Genomic DNA, 5,960 nt, shown 5'->3' on the forward strand with positions numbered 1-5,960 from the left:
ACTCAAAATGGGTAGATACAAAAAATCCTATTTGAATAATATTTCAAATTCCTAAGGGATTTTTTTTTAAAACTAAGATTATGAAATTAAGACGAAGATGGCACAAAAAATAATCCTATAGGAATAACTCTCAAATTCCTATGGGAATTTTAATCCTAAGGGAATTTTTTTTCCTAAGGGAGAAAAAAATTCCCTTAGGAGAAATTTTGTTTCCTATAGGATATATTTTCTCCCATAGGATTTATTTTTCTCCTTTAGGAAAATAAATTTCCTTAGGAAATTAAATTCTCCCATGGTAAATTTAAGTCCCACAGGAATTTTTAAATATCCTGCAGGAAATTAAGAAATCCTGCAGGATTTTGATAATATCCCTCAGGAATTTTATTTTTCCTACAGGAACTTTATTTTTCCTAAGGGAATTTTTTGTTCAAAGGTGATTATCTCACCTGACAGGTGAGATTTACCTGTAACAAAGGTAGTTATGAACTCTGTGAGTGATGGTCTACCACTTGGTATACATGATTTTCATGTGAAATGAGGATTTGGCGGGCGCCAAAATGCCACTTTTGAAGTGGCATAATTATCCGGCACAGTGTTAAAATCAAAAATTTCGGGTTATTCCCCTTTGATGATGTAAAATATGACGTAACTTCAAGGCTATTCTCGGGGTATTTTTTATCACATGATAAAACATGATAAAAACAATCGGTATCACAAAAAAATCAAATCTTCATCTTTAAGACAGAAACAAATAAATACACAGAACTCTTAAGTTGAAAGAGAGTATATTGCCTAAAGTTTTCCGAAGCAAGGTATGTGTCCGATGCATGGTGAACTCACCCTATATCTTATACATATGTATTATATTATATATAATTTAATAATTATATGTCTTTTAAATATCTTCAACTTTGAATGATTTTGTTAAGAAATTCAACTTAAGAAAAAAAATAATTAGTGAAAATCTCTTCAAAATCATTTCCCAAAAATACACAATATATCTCCCCCGTGGAAGTTAAAACAATCAAGGGATTGCCTAATCAAAATCCTGATCAAAGAAATATCTTTTTGATCCGACACATTTTTTGGGTTTCCCAGCCACAGCAAAACATGGACTTTGCCATTAAAACCATATGGGAGGCGGGGGTATTATTTAGTAAGATCATTGCATGCTCTCTGAACCTCTAATAATACCCCCCGCATGAAAAGTGGGAGGGTATATATTAATCGGGATTTCCGTGCGTCCGTCCGTCTATTACGCTTTGTCTCTTATCCGTAACTTCTCTTATACTACTGAGCGAAATTTAATGAAACTTTCACAGAATCTTAATTACATATTGCCATTGTACACTTTTTATTTTACTTTTTTTATTCGACACGTATTTTAGGTTTCCCATAGCAAAACATTGACATTGCCATTATATGTTTACCTATAACGTCACATATAGAAGCTTCTGGATAACATTTGATTGTACGAGTTATTCCTCTTTACACATTACCGTAGAACAATAGCAACACATGGGCATTATGGGAGGCGGGGGGTATCCTTTAGTGAGCTCAGTGCTCACAGTACCTCTAGTTTAGTTTTTTTGTGCTACAGTATTCGTTGGAAATGGCAAATACAGTGGATGATGATATGATACAGACGTAGGCGCATTTCTTTAGGAAGCTATGTTGATTACACGATGTCAGCAGCAGGAGGCGAGTTATATACCAGAAGGATAAGACCTCAATGGGAGTCAAAAATGAATCGAGACGCTCGAAAAACTGAGAAGTTTGTGTGATAAAAAATAAACATTTTTTTTTTTTACCAATTCCTATCTTGTTAACGAAATAAACTTTTTTTGTAACCAAGCTATCATTAACCGTGCTCATTAATATGCTTTTGAATATTGTTATTTAATATTTTTAAAAGGAGAGAGAGAGATCAAATATTGCTTGAATTTCAACTTACTCATACTCGTACAATCAAAGAATCTATATTAAAAGAGATTTACACGTCAAAAGAAATACAGGAAATTATTTGCTCATTCTGTCACGGGAAAATTGCAGTTTTCTAGAATAAAATGGCACAAATGGAGAGAAAATGAAAAAAAATCTTAATGTCGCTTACAATGAAAAACAATTAATTTATTGTACTTTTTAAAATGTAGAACTGATATTTGTTTAGATTAACAACAAAGTCTTTGCCCAGTCCATATTAATTGGCAAAAAGTAAAAAAAATAACTTTACAGGTTTGTATTTTTTTTTGGAGTTAAAAAAAACAGTTAGGTTTTTTTTGCTCAACAATTTCTTTGGACATTTTCAAAAGAGCATTTGAACATTTCATAGAACTAAAATTAATAAATTACATCATCATTGAAGAAAATCTTTCAAAAAATACAAGTGTAACTTTATAGTTCGGGATATAAGAAAATTTGTTTGTTGTATGTATCATAAAAACAAAATTCAGTCAACTTATTGTATTCTTTATATATTTATATAATAAATAAATATTAATTAATATCAATTAGTAGTGAGTAATTATAACAAAGATCTAACCTTTTAATTGACTGAGTGATATTTGAAAATGGGATGGTATTTATTATAAAATGCTTTAATTTTACTTGCAGGTATGTAGACTTTGTCAAGGAGATCTGCAATTAGGCCTATGTTGTTTTAGCACGTTTTTATGTAACAAATCTGGAACAAAACGGATGCATAAAATCCGGGATCACAACAACTTGAAATAAGATAATTCATGAAAATTTATTTTGTCTGTAAACAAAATCCTTGATTGTTCTGGAGTAGACTTTGGCCTCAAACAATCGAATATAAATTAATTAAATGTATACATTGTACGAGGGTTGATCCAAAAGTTAGTAAAATTTCTTCATATTTTATTCATTTTTAAATTGTCCTTCATTCAAAAGCCAAAGTCCTAATTTCTGAAATTGTCCTGGCTTACATTTTATAATTTTTATTGATTTTGCTTGTAACTTTCTGAGATATTAGGATTCGTCCTAGCAAACCACTCGACTGATTAGGGTTAGTACTTGCTTTGCACCACCCGAAGATTGTTAGTCCTTGCACACTTGTTGAGTGATAAGAGCTAGCATTGCATCCACCCAAGATATCATATTATGCTTGTTACACACTTTTCAAGCGATCAGGGTTAGTTTTGCACCTATTCGAAAAATAAGGGTTAGTTTTCGAGTAATGATACTTGTTTATACTTATTTAGGACCTTGGCATGGCGCGGTATTACAGTTTTGTGCAGTAGTGCTATGATGTAATAAACGCAAATTGTTTTTTGCATCATCAGACGTTGGCGTGTCAAACCATCGGGGTTTTTGGTGCAGACTATCGAACTTTGGCGTGAACAGCGGACTTTAGAGTCCCATCGGACTTTGTAGTGCTACAGATTTATCAGTCATAACCTGGTTTAAATGAAATTCGGGATTTTTGAAATACATGTACTATTCATTACATGACAGTCATCACACTCAAATACCAAATTTAACCGAGTTGGTACAATACAAAAACTTGTCAATATAAATGTTTTTAAAATGTCAAATCAAATGTTTTTCGCATGGGGTCAAAAAGAACATATTTAGAATTTAACCTTTTGAAGTTTAGCATAAATACAAGTGGGAGTCGTTTATGATGAACATTTGACAAACTGAGAGATTAAATCTATTGTCGGAATCAGAGAATATCGAAGAAAACTAAAGGTATGTTATCGGCGTGTTTCACACCATATATAGATTAGTACTCTTAAGCCAATATTTCTATGTGATTCGATTGCATTACTGCAGGTAAATTGTAGGGATGAAGTAATTGAAAGAAATGTACTGGTATCGAACGTAATTATTTACTTTTTCTAAAATTTATCGAAATTGACAATTATTAAATTACTTGTAAATCAAATAAGTTTCACGGAAAAAATATCATATAATTTAAATTCATTTTCAAGTACATTTGAAAAAAATGAACATGATTTTTTTTATAACGCACTCTAGTTTTAGATGGGAGGTTTTTCCATACAAGTTATATTTCACAATTCTATTTAATCATACCAAAGTTCCATAATTCTTTCTTTTTTTCTTGAAATTTAAACATACTTTTTAAAAATGCTGATAAATGAGTTTTTAAATGATGGCGTATTTACATATAATATTTTAATGCTTTATAACCATAACTTAAATGTGGAATAAATAATTATAAAGGTCAAATTTTCATGTTTAATTTTATGAAACGCTTCTACTCATTCTATATAGCTGTGATACATTTTAATTTCAATTTTTCATAGCGTAGAAATCAGTATTATACTTTAGAAAACAGTAAAATTAATTTTGCCACTTGGATCTTCTTTGTGATAACTGCCCTTGAAATCACAGCTGTAAATTATAATCAAAACAATAACCCTCCGACATTTTATTTACACACGCAGCATGCTTAATTTGATAAATTTTAAAAATTTGATCATATTACGAAATTATTAAAAAATGTATGACCAAAAATGCGCTTCTAACTATATCAGAGAAATATTGATTTTTATATATAAACAGATTTAAAAATAATGTTCTGCAAAAAAGTCTTATGATTACGCAGTCGTCTTCAACACCCCATCAAAAAGATCTTTTTTATCTGATCGAAGGTATGGGCATTCTGCACTGCTATTCAGGTCTTATAAATGTCTATGCACGTTCCTGATATACATAGTCAATATCTATCAATGTAATTCTATATAAAATGTACATCTATTTAATTTTATCTTTTTCAGATGAGGCTGTTAGTTTTCCTCTGTTTCCTTATTGGTGTATCTTGTGTCTGTGGGAGATGTATTCGCTACTGCTGTCAGTATGGTCACGTTGGCCTGGAAGCCATTTGTGAGAAGTACTGTAATTATTGTGGGGACTTTCCTGGATTGAGAGAATCCCAGGTGAATTTTCGTCCCCTTACTACTATCAAATTTATAAAATCTAACATTTCTGAATGTGTCTGTCTCAAGGGAGATTGCAATAAGAATTTCGGACAATTTCATTTTTGATTAAACATGTTATTATTTCAGGAAAAAATATTTTGCATTCAAAAATTGGATATTCGTCATGTATAAATGTATATTTAGTTAAATGATACGACCAATAGGACTTTTTCATGCTTCTTAAGCTTTTTAAAGATTATATAGAAAATTCTAAGAGATATTTATTTCATTTTTGATGCAGCATAGATTGACAGTTAAACGGAGCCTGTCAAAGAACATTGCAAACTTTTTTCATCCTAGGAAGAGATTTAAACACCATTAGAGAAGTAAGTCTATGATAATGTTCTCCTATCTACAAAAAGCGTTTTAACTACAACAATATTGCAAATAGAAGTTGTAAAGAAACAAGCAATGTCATTGTGTTCTTGTCCTTTTAAATTGTTCAACACATTCTTTATTTAAATTCCCGAGGCTTCAAATGTCACGAAAATGTACTATATACTATCATATATTTGAGTCGGAAAATATATTTATTCAGTTTTAATTTAAAAGGATTTTGATAAGAATATTTCCTGTTTTTTTTTCCAGGTGTTTCAGGTGTTTTGATAATTTTGAAGAACTTGGATCAAAAAAGTACGTCAGGACATCCCTTTGAATTGACCTACAAGCAGCTTGATTTCATATAAATAATAATATCTTAAAAGTAGCAATAAATACATGTATTCTCCTGCAGAGCAATGGAATGTTTTATTTTATTTTCTACTTATGGAAAAACCATAATACAAATCCTCTTTATGTTGTGTAATTTTGTAATTGTTAATAAACGTCGGTTTTTCAAACGTTATATCTCGAACAATGATTGGGAATTCCCAACCACCAATTTGTAGTATCTGCGCTGGATTCCACGAATACTGTATACAGGAAAATTTTCGCTAATTAAATTTTCGCCCCTTCGTTGCAATTGGACGATATTAAAAAGTGGCGTATTTAAAG

The 5,960-nt window shown here is 30.7% G+C and overlaps 1 long non-coding RNA gene across 1 annotated transcript; it reads left to right on the forward strand.

Moving 5' to 3' along the window:
* Nucleotides 1-3,643: 3,643 nt before the first annotated feature.
* On the forward strand, nucleotides 3,644-5,665 carry LOC134254915 (uncharacterized). Its single transcript, XR_009989406.1, has 4 exons — nucleotides 3,644-3,714; nucleotides 4,767-4,925; nucleotides 5,209-5,293; nucleotides 5,556-5,665. It is a non-coding gene; the product is annotated as an uncharacterized LOC134254915 (long non-coding RNA).
* The last annotated feature ends 295 nt before the right edge of the window (nucleotides 5,666-5,960 follow it).

This window comes from Saccostrea cucullata, unplaced genomic scaffold, assembly GCF_032062105.1.
Source record: "Saccostrea cucullata isolate Sc308-1 unplaced genomic scaffold, CSIRO_AGI_Scuc_v1 ctg2112, whole genome shotgun sequence".
Taxonomy (NCBI): Eukaryota; Metazoa; Mollusca; class Bivalvia; order Ostreida; family Ostreidae; genus Saccostrea; species Saccostrea cuccullata.